The sequence below is a fragment of the Rhamphochromis longiceps genome, linkage group LG5, assembly GCF_057381845.1.
Source record: "Rhamphochromis longiceps isolate RC_006_pf linkage group LG5, R_longiceps_female_GT1.1, whole genome shotgun sequence".
NCBI classification, from domain to species: domain Eukaryota; kingdom Metazoa; phylum Chordata; class Actinopteri; order Cichliformes; family Cichlidae; genus Rhamphochromis; species Rhamphochromis longiceps.
The window spans coordinates 7751211-7770910 of NC_140561.1; the positions used below are offsets into that span (position 1 = coordinate 7751211).

The window sequence follows — 19700 nt, forward strand, 5'->3', positions numbered from 1 at the left end:
TTTGTGAATGAATAAGGTGAAGAAAGCCAAAAATCAGCAGTTGATGGAATCTGCCAGCAATTACTGTGTTATCGTTTTTAATTCCTTTGTTTCACGGAGCTCTGCTGTTTTCACAACTGCTCTGACTCAGGCCCGCTTTTGCACCGGCTGACATGCTCTTTCAACGCCACAAACACACACACTGTACTTTACTGTGGCACACACCTGTGCTGCTGCTGTAAATACTCACTAGAGCACTAAATGCATACAAATCCACAGCTGAAAATAGTCCCAAGACAAGTGCACTATTTCCTGCTGTTTGTGCCCAGCTGTTTTAATTACAGAGCCTTTTTTTTAAAAAAAGAAAAAAAACAACTTTAAATGCTTTTTTCCCCCAATTTTGACTACTTCTAGTTAAATACTATTGCTGACTAATGAAGTAGCTTAAAGAGTAAACTAAATATAGCTCTAGGATTTGAAAAGAAAGCTGACCATTCTTTCCAGTTAGCAGGCATCTTTTGTTTTTGGAGGTGACGGGCTGATAAGGTGCTTCAATGCCACATACAGAAATTTATCTGGGTGGTTTTGCCTTCAATTGTGTTAAACTTCAGGCTGCGATAAAACTGAAAGAAAGTGAACAAGAATTAAAACATGGAAAACTAAATCCTTATCTCATCTCAAAGGAACAGCAGTAAGAACAGCAAAGGTTTGGTGTTCGGAGGATGACGGTGTCCACTGCTGTAACTCGGCTTCGCTTCTCTCTTTATTTTGCAGAGATACAACAGCTTGGATGCATGTGAGCGCATGATTTTAGACAAGTTATCGCGCTCAGCTGTGGAGAGTGGGAGATAAAAGCCAGAAGAGTGTCTCCTGCATTACCGACGATGTGTGTCTGCGCCCCTATGCCCCCTCTTTCATTTAACATTAATACAATCTAATGTTACCCCACAAATGATAAGTCATCAAAGAAGTTCAATGCAGCGGAGGAGCGCTGGCCTGTTTTCCATGCTGCACATACACCACAAAGTCAAATACGCAACTAACTTCTAGCAAACCGGCACATAATGGCCTACTGTCGCTTTAGATTTCATTGATTTTTAAAAAGGAAATGCAAATCATGCTGGTGGAGCTGTTGCGGAGCAAACAAACGGTCTCTGGTCATTTGCAAATGGCACTATAGACCCACACACACACACACACAACAAACAGGTATACAGTTTTGTGTCCTGAATTTTTTTTTTGAAAATTTAGGTTTCACATAACAACAGAGCAGCGTTGTGCAGGAGAAAGTCATGTAAATGAACCAGGAAACCGGTGTGTTTTTATTTGTGTGTGCAGGGCTCGTCTATCAATAGAGTGTTTGTGAATTCTCTCAGAAATAAACAAATCGGCTGGAAAAAGGGTGGGAACAAGCCGATTATACCTTTATCTTTAACCGTGGCAAACAAAAACAGACGTATGTCCATGTGCACTTCTCTGATAGCCATGCAAATCTGTTGGTTAATTCTGAGAAAGCAGTAAAAGGCGCTGAAACGTAATTTAATAAGGCCTTTATGTCACTCAGCAGCAAAAAAAATGAATAAACTGTCAGCGAACCTGATCAGTGCAGGCATTAATGCTATCTATTAAGCCAATAATAACCTCTTTAACGCACTTTTATCTTGATGAGAGTGGCACAAAATCCACTCATCATCATGTTTATTCCTTTTTTGTTCTTTGTACGTTCTTCAAATTAAGGGGCACGAAAAAGTCTACATAAACCTGCTCATTCACGTCCCGCATGCCGAACAATAGAGAGCCGTTATGCGACGAGCATTATGGGAACAAGAGAGACAAAAGAAAAACTCGCTGCATACTTTCCAACAAAAGCCTCCCTCTCCAGCGCAACATTCAGCCAAACACACCTAAGTCCTGTAGGAGCTTGTATTCTGACATTGCGTGCTGAATGAACACACGTGCATGCAATGCAGGCGTGGAGAGGAAAAGTTCAGAAAACTTTTTTTCCCTCTCTCCTTGTTGTGTGTTTTTCTTAAGGGATTAGAAAGTGATCAAAAGTAGCATGAGAAACACGGCGCAGGGGCCAGCGTTCGAGAAGGGTTCCGTTCTTTCTTCTTCGGAGATGATTTACAGCTGTTGATAAATAGCCTGCTGTGGTTTCGCCCCCCTCCTCTGGCTTTACGGCGCGTTTTTATGGGCTTATGACAGCATTCACGGATGGGTGAGCGCACATTCAAAGCACAGCTGGCAGAATGTAAATGAATGACATGCCAGGGGTACAGCAATCCCGTCGATATATTTTAAAAAGATAAACAAAACAAGTGTAATGTGAAGCTTTTAGTGATTAGATGCTTCAACCGTGCAATCAGATATAAGCCTGCAAGACAGTCAACCGCGAGGACACAGTGAGTTTGGTAAAAGAAGGCTTTGCCGAGGTTGAAGCAGGTATCTTACCTTGAAGGTGTGTGCAGATGTACACAGCAGGGTGTGTGTGTGCGCGGCTGCAGTATCTCTGAAAGTGGCCCATCACCAGTGTAAGACTTGTGTTTTATCACCCGCCCAGGATGAGTCTTCCTGTGTGTGTGTGTGTGTGTGTGTGTTTCCTCTCAAGTGTGTACAGTTATCTTTCTTTTCTTTCCTGTACCAAGGCAACAGGTGGAAAGTGTCTTTAAAAAGTCCTCTGAAGAGTGATGAGCGATGTTAAGATGAAGCAAAGGCATTCAACCAACCTCTCCACCTTTGTGTTTCCTTCACAAAGACATGACTTCTAACATCTCCACCTGAGATCCTTCCATCTCCACTTTTAATTACTGCACTCTCTCACCCCGTTTGCTTCAGAGATAACAGAAATGAATACAAGGAGCACCTTGAAACTTCTCCGTTCATCCGCTCTATCAAAAGCTCCCTCTCTTCGGCACGTGTGCTCGACGGACCACACTTTGGTCTTTGTGATAGTGATGTACAGAATCATTAAAGACTACATGTTCACGGGTCACGATGGCTTAACGCGAGGAAAAAGAGGCTGTTAGATAATGCAAAAAAGCCCATTGTGAGGCACAGAAGCTGACTGCGATATCACGTTCCTATCAGGGACATGGTGAAGAATTAACCAGAATAATCACACTTTATAAAAGCCAAGCACCTTCGTCACCAGAGAAGCCTGAACACAGGCAGGAATTTACACAGTGTGATCTTAAACAGAAATATTTCATCAAATTAAACTGAATATCTAAGCACTGTTTTTACCAGAAAAAAAACAGTTTTTTTAGATATTCAGCATATTTTCATTTAAGAAAAACAGCAAATAGCATCAACAGCGCCATCGATTAATCAAATAATCCAAATGCACTCAAAAACAATTCACTGAACATGATTTAAAGCATTGCAAGAGTTGATTAACTTGTTGCCACAAAACACAACAAAGCAAAGTTATTACTGATCTTGGTGACTGACACCTAATATGTCACAGTTTACCTACTTTTTTATGAGTCTCTTCTAACTGCATTCAACAGATGTTTCCTTTAGGCAGGCACCAGGCGGGAGAGCTTTTGAACACGCAGCCATTTAAACTGGTCTGCACATTATTTCTGCACGAGGAGCCAAATTACTTTTGCTCAATTTAACTTTTTGTTTTTGCAGACCAAAAGATAAGTCAGTGAGACGTTTTACGGGAGATACACCTATACACAAGTCAGGTGCAGTAAGAGTAAAAGTGGGTAATAAGAAACTGAAGCGCAGATCTGAGAGGCTAGCCTTGACTCAGAAAATAATAATAATATTAATAGTAATAATAATAAACTTCATGTATGCAGCACCTTTTAAAAACAAAGAAAAAAGGGCTTTACAAGATAAGACAGAAAAAAAGGCAAATAAGACATTTAAGAGTAGATGAAGGTGGGACATTAGGTATAGTGTTGCCATTACATAGTTTGTCCAACAGTGGGCAGCGATGACGCCATAAAATACTGCGATTTGAACGGATTTTTGTCAAAATTAAAAGGTAGATATTATTTTGTTTTTATAACAATCAGCTGGCTGAATTTCTTTTCTAATAATGTTCTATAAACACAAAACATGATTTTATATGTTTTAAGGGATTGTTAAACGTTGGCTTTGCAGAAGTATCAATATAAGTACAAGTCTCTAAACTCTATCACATGTGAACTTATTACCACAGTAATTAATTGATATTATAATTAAAGAGTAATTAATTAATTAATTAATTAATATTATAATAATTATTAATATTATGTTAATAAAATGATAATAACTACAAATACAAATTTTTCGATATCTAACTGTGAATTTTTTTTTTTATTTAAATTGTTTGAAAATGTTTTCTTACATTTAAAGCTGTCATATTTTAGCCAGCCAACATGCAAAAGTAGGGAAAGCAGTAAATCATCACATCAGAGATCAGAAAACATGCAACTTTTTTGAATATATAGTTAAATCAGTGTTAAGTCAGGTAAACTTTACTATCAAAGAGCTGTTTTGTTGTTTTTTTTAACAATTTCTGACCAAAAGAAATCTCAAACATGATTGGGCCTTATTATGAACCTGCTGCCCACATAAAAAAAACCCTTTCAACATTACTAATAGGTGTGAATAATTTAAATCTTTTACCACATATAACAATAGTACAGCAGGCTGGAGGAATATTTTGAATAATACTGTTTATGAAAAAAATGTTTTAACTGTTTACTTTTTCAGGTTTATTTGCCAAAGTAAACAAATTCTTTATTGTCATTTTGCATTTTTGTAAAACAAAACTCTTTCAACGCCAATCTTTTTCACAGCAGCATATGGAATAAATAAAATAAAAAGAATGAAAAGGACTTAGGCACTACTAAACTGGCTATCGCTAAGTTGTCTTTGGTGGAATTGTGTATGACTGCTCATTACTAATTAATAGAAACATGTAAAAGCGAGAGTCTATCCATCCATTTTCTTCCAACTGAGGTCTTAGAGGAAGAGGCAAGTTACACCTTGAACAAGTGACCAGGCTAACGCAGGGCTAACACACAGACAACCAAGTTCCAGAAAAGGGGAGAAGGCAGAGTACCCATGCAGGTACAGGGAGAACATGCAAACTCTACACAGAAGGGTCCATCTGCCTGCTGGAGTTGAACCCAAGACTTTCTTGATGTGAGGCAGCAGTGCTAAACACTGCAAAACTTCTACCACAGTTCTAAAATGTTTGTCTGTAACTATCCTCTGCAGGGCGCTTTGAATCTGATTAGCTTTAATATATTGTACACAGTTTAAAGTATCACACACCTCGAGGGACTGTTGTTCTGTGCTATGACACAATATTTTTTTAATGTGATGAAGAATGTAAAGAACCACTTAACCCCCTCAGGCTCAAATTAAACTTTTTGTTGCTAATGCACAACTAAGTCCTGCAGTGGTACTTCTGAGTAAAAAAACTCATAAAATATGTATGTGGGGTAATCAGGTTGTTAGTTTTTAACTGTTGCAAATCGGCAATGCCTGCCTTGAGAGGGTTAAAGGAATAATTTTTTTTTAAAAAATATTCATTTCTACTTTTTATCTAGAGATGGACAAAACAGCCACATTCAGGACCAGCTGCAGGTTCAAGACTCCTGGGTTAAATAATGATTCAGCTGATCGACTGTCGACTATACTACACTATGTTATTCATTTTTAAATCTCATTGTCCAAATTCTTTGCACATGAAAACTAATTTAATTTGTTCAGTTTGGAGGTTTAACCCTCAGGAAGATGGATTAACAGCAAAAATTTAAAGCACAGTGAGCTGATGTGATACAATGATATGACTCTGTCACCGTATATTTAATTTCTAGGTTGCTGCACAATATAAGTGAAGTCCTTATGCCGACCCGTCTGAAGAGTCGGACAGACAACATGCTTATACTGTCGCTCAAGCGGCAGAGTGATGTAGTGATGTATGTAGCGCTCATGCTTGTTGCGATTCTTCCAAAAGAGAAAATGCAGTGATGGTGGGGTTTTTTGATTGGCTTGGCCTCACACTGCGCTAAAGGACAGGCTGAGGAACACACGCACACACACACACAGACACACCATTATTCTCCATTGTGCTGTTTATCTGTGGACTCCTGGTTCAATAGGATTCAGAGAACAATGTCCAGAGGATACAAGAGGTCAGGAGGAAAGACGAGGAAAAAACTTAGTCTGCTGCCCTGATGGAGACATCCAATGCATAGGAAGTGGTGCACACACACACACACACACACACACACACACACACACACACACACACACACTGGACTGGAGCGCACAAATTTCAAGTCTAAAAAATTGGTACAAACAATGACCCACTAACAGTAGATTTATTGTAAACACGCCTGCTTACAACAATTTGTTATCACGCTTCACAGGAAGACCAAGTGTGGATGTGAATTCATAAACTTTAATCTTCTTTACTGTGCCCAGTATAAATTAAACCCACAAAAACCTACTGACATCTCTTTTCAATCATGACATGCCCAATCTTTCACAAACACCTACAGGACAGCAGCAAGTGCAACAATGACAACAACAACGTTTTAGAGAACATCTGATGCTTAGCTCCATTTATGGTACAATATTGATAAATGAGCCCAAACTGTGGCTACAGTTGCTTTCACAATTAACTGATTCATTAGTTGGTCGATAACACGCCCATTAAAAAAACCCAGGAGTCCAAGGTTGACATCGCTTTTCTGGCCTAACAAGGATCCAAAACTGCCAAGCATGAGAGCGCAAAGTAACAAACTGTCAGGTATTAGAAGCAGCTAATGTTCTCCCTTTCACAGTCAGCTTGAACAACCAAACTCTGATTACATCAGTTTGTTCCTGATTCTTTATAACGTTACCTTTCATTTGTGGTTTGCCATGTAGGTGGAAATTCCTAGTAAACAAAGGAAACAAATATAAACTTCACTCCACCCCTATAACTTTATTCTTATTATAAAACAGTGGTAACTACTTTGAGCAGTGCTAGCACATGAACTTAGCAGACACCTGTTTGCTAATTAGAAAGCAATATATGACGAGGCTGTGGCATGAGACACGACAGTGCTCGGGCCAGCGAACAAAGCACGAGTGAAGGTGCAGGTCACCTTTCCCCCAGCATGAACCCGTTCACCTGGGAAGACAAAGCTCCAAAAGAGAAGGTGGGGCCGGTGGAGGGATAGGGAGGGGGTGGAGGTGAAGGGTGAAAAACCAGTCCTCGAGGTTATGTGTGTGTGTGTGTGTGTGTGTGTGTGTGTGTGTGTGTGTGTGTGTCAGAAAGAGAGAGGAGAGCAGGAGTACATTGCTGCTGACAAGCAGACTCTTTACATCTGCATTGCTTGGTTCTGTTGTCCACCGCAGAGATTGAAAGATAGGGCTGGGCCATATTATACCGTTCACGGTAATACCGGTATAATGTTAGGCAACGATAGGAAAATGAAATATCGCGATAGAATGGGAGTAAAACGCGCATGCGCAGTGCCTTTGTTTTCATACGCACATGGCCGATTGTTGAGTGAAACAGATGAACCAGAATTGGTTTGTAAAAATGGTGCAACTTCAGTGATGTGGAACTGGTTTGGTGTTTGTCCGTCAGATACACGACAAAGCACATTTTTTTGCAGAACATGCAAGCGGCCGTTGTTATTGTCATATTTGTCGGACTAAGATGCTCTTAAATCTGGGAGTAATCTGGGTCCTAAACTCCGTATGCTTCAGGTCAAACAACACTGCAGCATCACTGAGAGTTAAAAACTGTCTAAATTCTTTCATCTTTAATAAAACGATCAGCATTGCTGCTTTACCAGGTGTAACTATAAAGTTTAACTTCCAGGCATCCATGAAAACAAAAGTTATTACATTTAACGGAGTTAGAAGTTAGCAGGAAGCTAGCGGAAGTTAGCTCGCTAGTTTCGCTAGTTACCTAAGCATGATATAGCATGTTCTGACGGAGAGATTTCTGAAAAAAATCAAACGTACAGCTCTGCTATCACTTCCAACATAAATGAAGACAGGAAACTAAACAGCAGTGACGTTTGTAGGGTTACTGAAGTTGGGCTAGCTGGTATATAATGATGTGCTACGTGATCGCTAGCGACACAGCTATGTTAGCATAACATAAACAGTGAAGCTGGAGGACGAACACTAACACTTTTCCACTTATAAAAGTTAACGTGAAGGTTCTTCATGGTTAGAGACAAATGCAATCGCATGGCAGGATGCTGTAAACGGACCAAACTTCAGTCAGGAGAACAACTGAGATAATCCATCCACAATACGAGGTTAGTCATTAATATACTGCAACAACATGGGAATAGAGCAGCTGCCAGAGAATTCAACATTAATGAATCAATGGTACAGAAGTGGAGGAAGCAAGAAGAATGAGTTTAATAAAGTTTGATTTATCTGACTGCTTTGTTTCGCTTAATGTGCCTTATAATCCCGTGCACCTTATGGTGTGAAAAATACGTACTGCACACTGCAGTTTAATGTTGCAAAGCACCTCTTTTTAACTTCAGTGGATATTATACATGGTTATGCTCAGGATATGTCAGCCCATTTCTACTGGAAATGCCTTTTGGTTAAACTTTCAGCAAGGAATTTGCATTTGCACTGTTACATTTTTATAAAGCTTTAATGTACATAAAAACCAGCTTCTTGTTTAAGTGAAAATAAATGGAAGGTTGTCTTTTTGCGCTAGTAATGTTGTGGAGTTGTATTTTGTCTCGCATCAATTATATCGTCGGTTATATCGTTATCGCAAATTTTCAAATATATATCGTGATAAATATTTTTGGCCATATCGCCCTGCTCTATTGAAAGATAGTGTGTGTGTGTGTGTGTGTGTGTGTGTGTGCAGTAAGCTAAAGTATATGAAGATGCAGCATTAAACTAGCCTCCAAAAAAGAAAGAAAAGAAAAAGAAATGAAGGGCAGCAGGGGGTGAGAAGATGGGACTGAAGAGTGAAAGAGGACAGAAAGGAGATTGACAGAAAGAAAGGTCAGGGACTCCCCACTGATGGACAGCTTTGTATGCAACCAGCCACTGTAAAGACGAGCACACACACTCACACTCCTTCCTTCCACACACTTTGTACTCGGCACTGAGATGTCACCTCTGAACTGTTCCCAGACCTGTGAACCGTTTCCCACCTTGCTAATGCCTGACCCTTTTAACATGCTGAGAACCCCTGAACATACTTAAAGGAGCCTAAGGTGTCACCTCTGACATCACTGACCCTCAGGGCTCCACTGCTTTACAGACCAGACCGCTGCAACACAGTGCCACTGCTTCCCACCCCACAGCTTTATAAAAAGATATTTCTATGCTGGCAAAATTTCACAGTACAACAAGGAGAACTTTCCTCACTCTGAAACTTAATGAAGTTCTAATTATTCACTGCCATACTTCAGTGGATCAGCTAAAAATGGGGCTTTATGGAGAAAAGAAGGGTGTTGAAGTCTTTGCTAAAACGTTGACACCTGTGCCTATTCTCGGTGAACCTGCTGATATCCGCTCATTTGCATCTGCCAACAGAACTGACATCATCCCCATCACCACCGCCATCATCATCATCATAATAATAATTTCCCACACCACTCGATAATTGTGTAGCGGAGCAGTGAGGTCGAGAGCAGCGCTCATTTTTCCACATAATTATGCATTAAAGTCAAAAGTCAAAAGAAAGCGTAAATGGAGAAGCTGGTGCAAGTTAGACTAAATGGGAATGTTGGGAAAGTTAGAGGTTGATGGATGAGGTGGAATTCCGACTGATCTGAGTTTGGGAAGTTCCTTCCCAAGTTCTTATTAACGACAGTGGTTAATATTTCCACGAAGAGTGACCATCAAGCTTCCACTCACCAGTCCCGGTGCGCCCTGCGCTCTCCACCAGAGAGACAGGAGGGGGGGATAAACTTCCGTCCTCCTCCTCTTCCTCCCCCGCTTTAATTGCTCACCGCATGCAAAGCACGGTGGTTTGGGACAGACGCTTCTCCGCACGAACTTGTCCTCCCGGTCCTTCGGAGTGGAGAGAGCCGGCTGCTGTTTGTGGTAAGATGACGGTGAGGAGTGAGAGGCAGGCGGAACACTGCTGCGATGCGTAAATGTTTTTGGAGACGGGGAGCGTGCACACTCACTCACTCTCTCACTCCCGGTGACTTTCTGTTTGCTTGTCTGGGTTTCCAACTCTCACCGTCCCCAGCGCCCTGCAGCTCACCTCCCACTTAAAGGGAGAGGGACTAATTTCCAGGTGGCGGCTGTGAGAACACTTACACACACACACGAGTGTATCAAGGGAGAGAGAGTCGATAATCTGTTACTGGCTCCCGTGTCTATTGAAACGCACATTGACTACACTGTTAATGACTATTGATTGGAGAGTCCTCACCAACTGACGGCCTCTTCTCTCCCTCTTAGATCCATAACCAATCCAATAAGCAAGACTTAATAGCAAAGATACCGGCAGGGTCGTTTAACTTTACAAGTACATATAAAATAAATAAATAAATAAATAAATAAATAAATAAAGAGAGAGAATGCAGTTAGTAGTCAAGCTAATCTGTTATCAGTGATTAGTTGGTCGCTCTTTAAAATGTCACGAGATTACAGAGCGTGTAAAGTTGCGCTTTCAAACGTCTTCGGGACTGAGTAAAGATTATTAGAAGGGGGAGAGGTGATCATGAGTGAGCCTGGGTTGATTCAAAGAGTGATCTTTGTTGACAGAGGCTTTCTTTATTCAGCTGTGCCATACTGCAAAATTTGGTATTGAGCCAATACCAAATAAATGCCACAAAAATGCCACTAAATGCCGATATCACACGTTTTAAACACTGTGATTTTTTTTTAAATGTGTCAGACAAACAATGAATAAAATAGATCTGACAGTCAAAACAAAAAACACGACACAAAAGTGTTTGTTTCTGAGTGTTTGTTTGAGGTGTGTTTTTTTTTTAATAAATACATGAATAAAAAAATATTTAACAGAATTCAGAGGTCTGCTACTGAATTTAAAGTATTGATACTTTGCCACCATTGATCTGATACTTATATCAATATTTTAGTATTGGTATCAATACTGTCGATATTCAGTTCGATTTGACCGCTTGTCATTTTTAAAATTTCCACCTTTTGATCAAAGAAGTCTGTCATGCTTAACAAGTGTGGTGTAAAACTATTCCTATATTTTTTTTTCAGGGCTTTTCCCCACTCCATGTACAATATCCTGTAAATCTGGGACTCATTTGACTCTTAGAACTGAAGAAGCTTCTCGGATGAGAGGTTTAACGTCTTCAAGCAACTTAAAGAAGTCCAGACACTTTTCTTTCTAAGCTCCTTAGAATATCCTCTAAAAGTATGCTAACAGTAAAGTGCAAATACTTTTGGTGGGTGCTGTATGTATCCACTATTTGAAACACTTTCTACCTCTTAGCTCACTAGACACTGTCTCTTAGTCAGTCACACTTTTAAGACTAAAAAACAAACAAACAATTAAATGAATGAGAGGTAAAACTTGAGGGGGTAGGGACAAATAAGTAAATACTTCTGCCTACTCCTTTTCAAACAAATAATGGAATAATACTTTGTAATGATTGTGAAGGCACATGTTTGAAATGTTTGAAATAAAAATGAACTGAACTGAACTGAACACTACTTGCCATGTGTTGAATGAAACTGTACACCTTCAGCGTCTCTTTTTATGCGTGATGAAGAAAAAAAAACAGGAGTTTGACTCCTATCCAGATCACTTTTTTTAAAAAAAACAAAAAAACTTTAGGGTAAGTAAGGGTTTTGCAACAAAATCACGCTCGGCAGTGACAACATAAAGAATAACCCAATGACTGAGGGCAGAAAAAACAAGAATAAATCATAGTGATGGAAGTTTAAAAGTGAAGAACAGAAGTGTTAGCTGTGTTCAGCTGTTACCATACACGGCTGGTTTGTTTTACACAGCAGGAGCACAACTACATTACAAATATCCAGGTAAAATGCTGGATTTAAAATTTAGCAGATTTCTTGTAAACATTGCTGCAAGCTAACAGCAATTACCTTGTCTCTTGCTAGCAGTGTTAGCTGCATCAAGCAGGGATAATTCTTTATCAGCGGGCACAGCATTTACTCCTCAACGTTTGCTTGAAAGTCTTAGTTTTCAGCTCTGAGGTTTGTGTGTTTATTTTGTTTGTTGGTAGTAGTTTTAATAAATACATTCTTTCAGATTAAGGTAGGAGTATATAATGCTAGCAGTAAGCTAGCAGTATAAACTACCAGTAAACTAGCAGTTTAAAACAGCAGTATATAAAGGTAGCAATAAGATAGCAGAATAAGATTAAACTAACAGTGTTACAATGTTACAAAGGTTACACGTCCATGTCCATGCCAGCACCAGCAGATGCTGTTTATTTCAGACAGAAACATGTCAGAATCAGAATCAGAATACTTTATTGATCCCTGGGGGAAATTATTTTTTGTTACAGTGCTCCATTTTAAACCAACATTAAGACAAGACAGACAATACGCTAACTAAGAATAGTACAATATATACATATATATACATACATACATACATAAGTCACTTATAAATAAATATTTGGAAAAGAAACATGTGTAGCTGTAGCAGCAAACAGTGTGTTAAGTGGATGCGTTGTACAGGGAGATGGCCACAGGCAGGAATGATTTCCTGTGTCGTTCAGTGGTGCTTTTCGGTAATCTCAGTCTCTCACTGAACGAGCTCCTGTGACTGACCAACATGTCATGGAGTGGGTGGGAGGTGTTATCCAACATTGTCTTTATCTTGGACAGCATCCGCCTCTCCGACACCACCTTGAGGGAGTCCAGCTCCATCCCCACAACATTGCTGGCCTTACGGATCAGTTTATTAAGTCTGTTGGCATCTGCGACCCTCAGCCTGCTCCCCCAGCATGCAACAGCATAGAGGATCGCACTGGCCACCACAGACTCATAGAAAATCCTCAGCATTTTCTGGCAATGTCGAACCCCTCAATGTCTGCACATTGAAAGGTGGCATTAAGTAGGTGCGCAGTGGGTTACAGTGTGACGCTTACTGTCCAAGCATCAGTATGTGATGACTTCGGAGTGAGGACAAATCAGTATTTGTAGAATAGAATAGAATAGAATAGAATAGAATAGAATAGAATAGAATAGAATTCAACTTTATTGTCATTGCACATGCACAGGTACAGGGCAACGAAATGCAGGGCAGAAAAACACACATTGAAATAAAAGATAAAAGCCTAAAAGTCCTGTGATATATGCTAGCACCGCCTCCCTCCAATGAACTGGAAGCACTCGTGTAGTAGTTAAGTATTTACTGATATATAAGTTAAAATTACATTATGCTTTTTTTATAGTTATGCCTCTGTCAGTGCGCCCCAGGGCAGCTGTGGCTACAATGTAGCTTGCCATTGCCAGTGTGTGAATGTGTGTGTGAATGGGTGAATGACTGAATGTAGTGTAAAGCGCTTTGGGGTCCTTAGGGACTGAGTAAAGCGCTATACAAATGCAGGCCATTTACCATTTATGATTAGTTACAACACACGTTTTTGGATAGGTGGAGATTCTCTACTGTGTCACCTACCAGTCTACCAGACTTTATTAACGTGTAGCAGGGGCACTGGCCTTTGCCTCACATAAATTCAAACATTTTTGGACGTAACACACACAACAGCATCTTAGTCTCGCACCATTTCACTGTAACTTCAGGCTAGTTCAAAAACGCTCCGGTTCCTTTCACTGAGAAACACTTTGCCGCTGAAAACAATCCAGGTAGCAATCCAGGTAGTCGAATTTCCCAGAGGAACCCACCCGAGGGATTAATAAAGTTCTATCTTATCTTATCTTATCTTAATTTGCATCTCCCAGAGAATGCATTTAAGAATCCAATGAGTTTTAAATGATCACAGTTTATATTGGACACACTGTGGCTGGCTCCAAGAACATTCTTCTTCCTCTGCCTCTGATGAAGATTATATAAATTAACTTATCTTTCAACCATCATATGCAAATCTTGTGTTTGAGCAGTGCTTTTTTTGTACTGTCCTTTAATTGTGAAAAGTTGTCATCAGTCCGTATTTCCCATGTGATGGTGAACAGCCAAGCCTGCCATGACTGAAAGACATGAATGTGGTTATGCTCTACAGTAATGTTATCTTATTGTATCTGTGTGGCTAACTGTGACAGTGTTGTAGGTAAAGAAGCAAGAATCAAGCCAACATCACATAAGTGCGAGTAAAGAAGTGAAGACCTCATATGAAGAAAGAATGAAAGGTAAAGAAGGAACGAAGGACTCTCTGAGGTCATGGGAGTGCACACAGTGAGGAGCAGATAAAAGGAGGTGCGGCTCTGTGGGGACAGAAAGAGGGAGAGAGAAACAGAAAGAAAGCGAGAGAATGAAAGAGAGGGAGAGAATGAGGTAGAGAGAGGTTGGCTGTGCATTGGGGAAGCTGATGTGCCATTTCTAATCCCTCCTGTTCGTGGCTTTGTGCCGTGGCCCAGCAGGAAGTGGGAGCTGGGCAGACAACAATTAACAAAAGAGCTGTGAAGAATACAATTAGCCATCAATGGCCAACCACGGGCCTTTGTGCCTGTCACCATGGAGACGGCACAACACCACTATACCCAGATTACAAAACCCTTTTCTACACTTCTCTTTTTTCTCTCTCCATCTCCCCTTCTCTCCTGTAGCCTTTTCACTTTCCCTGCACTTTATTCTTCCGCTTTTTAACCATTGTCCAGCGTTTCTCTTTAGTTTTTTGTGTATTATGTACAGATATTATATGTCCCGCTATATAAGTGGACACGTGCATCCTTTATCTGTGTCATCTGGCTACTTGAAATTGAAGCACTTACTAATCATTTTTCCTAAAGTTCAGCTGACCTGTCAGCATCAATGTAGGCTAATATCATTCAACGATCCTCAACAGTGTCGCGACACCTCACTTTATGTAGTAAAGCTTTCAGAGACATCGTGAATTGAGGCGAAACCACACTCAAAGAATCCTGAATGGAAATCTATGGGAGATTTCTGCAACAGCAAAGACTGCAAATGAAGTATGATATGACTTTTAAGTGTAGTCTTTTTGAGAGTTGGCAGTCATTATGGATTTTCAAATGGCAAATGGGCTTTATCAAATAAGTAATCATGAAAGCCAATTTTGATTGTTGTATACTCTCTAGAATACCTGGATAATACAGCGGATAGTTGGATTGTTAAGCGTGTATGTTCTGGATAGCTTTCTGCTCAGGCTATAGAGTTAACAGCTCTTTATTTGTGTATGACAACCTAAGCTAAGTCTCTTCTTCCATGTGATTTTTCGGGCAGCAGTGTTTATTAAAGCCAAGCATCTATGTTTTAGATCCAAATCTGCAGCTACTCTATTCCATGAACATATGTGGGTCCACGTCTAACACAACAGCTTCCATACTGTGTAGGAAAATTTCCGTCTTCAGTTGGTTGCAGTGAGTAGCGGACTACCAGTTTCCTGAGGTACGTTCCTGAGACGCCTCTCTGTCTCCGGTTCCATCCGAAGTGTCTCATCATCAATTTGATTTTGTTCCTTGTTTGGGGATGTGGTTCCAGCCAACCATCAAACTGAAATGATTTGTGACCGTCGTCATAACAGCCCGTGGGGTAATCCACCTTTGCCACCATTTATCTGCCGAGTTTCCGAAAAATCAGACTCGCACGGGTAAACAAACTGGCTGGAGCAGATAAATGTGCACAGTGATTAGATCAGTATTCCAGGATGAAGATCCATCGCCGTTCCAAGGGCAAATTTCCACATTTTCCTTTAGTTGGACTTAAAAACAAATATTGCAAGTCATGCTTAAAAATTGTGTATTTGTGATGGCTGCTGGGAGCTTGTCAAATATAAAACTTTTGCATTTTGCCTCATCTAACTCTTAAACTATTTTTGTACATGTACTTTGAGCAACTGGTGTGGTCTGCCTTGTCTCTCATGTAGCTTACAGCAGGAGTTTGTCCACCTTATGAATTCTCATTACTGTAAACGCTCTGGTTTGGGCAGGGGTATGATGACTGGATATGAAGCAGGAAGGCTGCAGTTCCTTGAGGTTATCTCAAAGGTCAGTCACATGTTAAAATGCAAAATAGCAAAAAAATGAAAACTCTGAAGTGGTTTTTTAATGGTTTAAAGTTGGGGATGTGTCTGCTTTGACTCACGGGAATGCTGACACAAGAAGCTGCTACTGGTTTGTGCTGCCATTCAGCATCAGCAACGAATGGCAGCACAATTGTTTTGGTTCTTCCTTGATTTACTTTGATGATTTGTTTTCTTTTGTCTTGCTTTTAACTTGCTGTCTTCTTCTACTCTCCCATCCAGGTCGCCGGACACGCCGCTCCGGTGTCAGCGCAGAGCAGACACACTTTGCTCCCCCTCCTTTTGTGTTTAGATGTTGCGCCGTCACGTGACGTGACTTAGATGCTTTTGGGGTTGTTAAGTTGTTTACATATTATTTATATTTTTTCCAGTTGTTGTTTTTGTTGTTGAGAACTTTTTATCTGTAATTTTTGTATTTTAGTTTCTCAACAGTACTTGCTTGATCTAATTTGCTTATTGGTTTGCTGCACTTTTTATTTAAGATTTAAGAAAAAAAAGATAAAGCAAGTTCTATTTAATTATAAACTTTGTCCTAATTATATCCTAGTTTTAACTATTTAATAATAAAAAAGGAAACATACAAAACATTTAAGGTCATGAAAATTAATTGAGACTCAGCAAATCAATGAGGCATGCACTTTATTTGTTGAAAAGTATCGGTATCGTTGATATTTGCCGGTATTTACTTGGTATCGGATCGATACCAAAATAAGCAGTATCGCAAACCACTAGATTCTGTTCATCTGGACGTAGTGTTTTCAGTGGGAAAAATGTTTCCTCACTCATCCAAGTGACTTCTGCCTAATTTCACCTCCTCACTACGTACGACTCTGGATACTGTAGCTCCTGTGAAAACTAAGGTCTCTAATCAGAAGTACCTGACTCCGTGGTATAATTCTCAAACACGTACCCTAAAGCAGATGACTCGTAATCTGGAGAGGAAATGGCGTGTCACAAATTTAGAGGATCCTCATTTAGCCTGGAGAAATAGTTTGTTGCTTTATAAGAAAGCCCTCCGCAAAGCCAGAACATCTTACTATTCGTCACTGATTGAAGAAAATAAGAACAACCCCAGGTTTCTCTTCAGCACTGTAGCCAGGCTGACAAACAGTCAGAGCTCTTTTGAGCCAACCATCCCTTTAACGTTAACTAGTAATGACTTCATGAACTTCTTCACAAATAAAATTTTAATCATTAGAGAAAAAATTACCAATAATCATCCCACAGATGTAATATTATCTAGAGCTACTCTTGATGTTAAGTTAGACTCTTTTTCTCCAATTGATCTTTCTGAGTTAACTTCAATAATTACTTCCTCCAAACCATCAACGTGTCTTTTAGACCCCATTCCTACAAAACTGCTCAAAGAAGTCCTGCCATTAATTAATTCTTTGATCTTAAATATGATCAACCTATCTCTAATAATCGGCTATGTACCACAGGCCTTCAAGCTAGCTGTAGTTAAACCTTTACTCAAAAAGCATCTCTAGACCCAGCAGTCTTAGCTAATTATAGGCCAATCTCCAACCTTCCTTTCATATCAAAAATCCTTGAAAGAGTAGTTGTCAAACAGCTAACAGATCATCTGCAGAGGAATGGTTTATTTGAAGAGTTTCAGTCAGGTTTCAGAGCTCATCACAGCACAGAAACAGCTTTAGTGAAGGTTACAACTGTCGCCAAAGTGCTTGCTCAAAGGGGTCATATGATTGTTGGGTTTTTCTCTGTATCTATGAAGCGCCTTGAGGCGACTTTTGTTGTGATTTGGCGCTATATAAATAAAATTGAATTGAACTTCTTCAGTCTCAGCTTATAAACAGTACATTTACACAATAACTGAAACCAGCCCACTGAATGAACAATGGGCTGTGAGGTCAGTTCCTTGATTATTTCTCTAACCTCCTTGAGATTTTTCTGCCTCAACTTCATCATTTTCCCCTGTGCCTAACTGTCTCCGCCTCTCCACCCTGTTGCCACCTGTGTCTCGTTGTGTAATCAGCCTCTTATAGATGTATATAGATGTGTTTCTGAGCTTTGTTTCTGTTTTCGCTCCAGTATGTTTTTTCATGCTTTTTTGCTTCTTTGGTTTTATTCATATGGAGATTGTATTAATAGGTTTCTGGAAAAATTTCATTTTTTTTCCATTCACATATTTGTGCAGAAACATTTTTTTTTAAATCTTGACCTTGGAAGAAATTTTTCAAAATGCATCCATTTTCAGTGATCCAAAATGCTGTTTACATGTGGACAAAAGGCCCAAAAGCATAGAAAAAGCTAAGCCTACCAAAATACCTGTTTACATGCAGACACAGCCTTAGTATTAGTGATTGAGCACATATGTGTCACTGTGTTTCACTCAGCTCTAAAAATACAACATCCCAGTAGCCAATATGCTGATGTGAAATGTTGAAAATGTCAAAATGCCAGCAGTAGATGTGACAGTTGCTCTACCTTTTATATACACACTGGACAGCAACTCGTTTTCTGTGCAAACTACTGGTACTATTTTTATATCATTATCAGACTTTTATCGCAAACTATCTATTATTGTATTATTATTGTCCAAATCACATTTATATAGCACAACTGAAAAAGCTTGTTCTCCTCAAAGTTTCAGCCTAGTTTTTGGGACAACCAAAAGCAGCCAGTCGGCTGATCTAAGGGCCCACGAGGGAATATAAGGCTGAAGTACATCAGAAAGGTATGGAGGAGCAAGACCATTTAATGCATTATAAGCCAATGTTAGGACTTTGAAAGTAATTCTGTGATAAATAGGAAGCCAATGAAGAGAGGACAGGATATGTTCGTGCCTGTGTGTACCAGTTAAGAGATGGGCAGCAACATTTTGAACAAGCTGAAGACGTGAGAGGGATGCTTGGCTGACTCTAGCATAAAGTGCAAGCCGAGTTGAGATAAAGGCATGTATTATTTTCTCCTAGTCATGCCTTGACAAAACAGGCTTAAACTTTGCTATTTGGAACTGGAAAAAGCTTTTTTGCAACACAAAACTGATTTGTTTATTAAATTTAAAATCAGAGTCCATAATGACTCCCAGATTTGTGACATGCTGTTTGATGTATGACCCAAGTCAACCATAAATAATAAGGGATGGATGGAGCCTGGATTATTAGGTGCTAAAGGCAGGTAAATTTGGCAATCGTCTGCGTAGCAGTGGAAGGATATCTCATGTTTTCTAAGAATTGAGTACAATGAAAAAAAGAAGAGGACCAAGGACTGAGCCCTGAGGAACCCCATGAGAAAGGGGGCTGAGTTGGACAAAAAAATGTCAATATTAACACTGAACTTTCTGTCACTCAAACAGGAATGAAGCCAATCCAGTGCTGCACCTTTAATGCCAACCCAGTTTTCCAAACAAGAGATAAGAATACTGTAGTCCACAGTATCAAACACTGCAGTGAGATCTAAAAACACAAGATCCGCAGAGCTTCCAGAATCATTAGCTGTAACAATGTCATTAACAACCTGTAGGGGTGCAGTTTCAGTGGAATGTAAATGTTTAAAACCTGAATGAAAAACCACCACAATAACATCAGTATCCAAAAATGTAATAGATTGTGTAAAAACTATTTTCTCCAA

At 39.8% G+C, this 19700-nt stretch overlaps 1 protein-coding gene across 2 annotated transcripts in view; it reads right to left on the bottom strand.

The window, feature by feature from the left end:
* sox13 (SRY-box transcription factor 13) overlaps positions 1–11088 on the bottom strand; it is a 53199-nt gene extending 42111 nt beyond the window's left edge. The window contains exon 1 of one of the 2 annotated variants that reach the window (XM_085405600.1): positions 9835–11088. The gene's annotated coding sequence lies outside the window, so the exon portion shown is untranslated. The remainder of the gene's footprint in view (positions 1–9834) is intronic. The other variant, XM_085405599.1, reaches the window with a different exon arrangement.
* Between the last annotated feature and the right edge of the window lie 8612 nt (positions 11089–19700).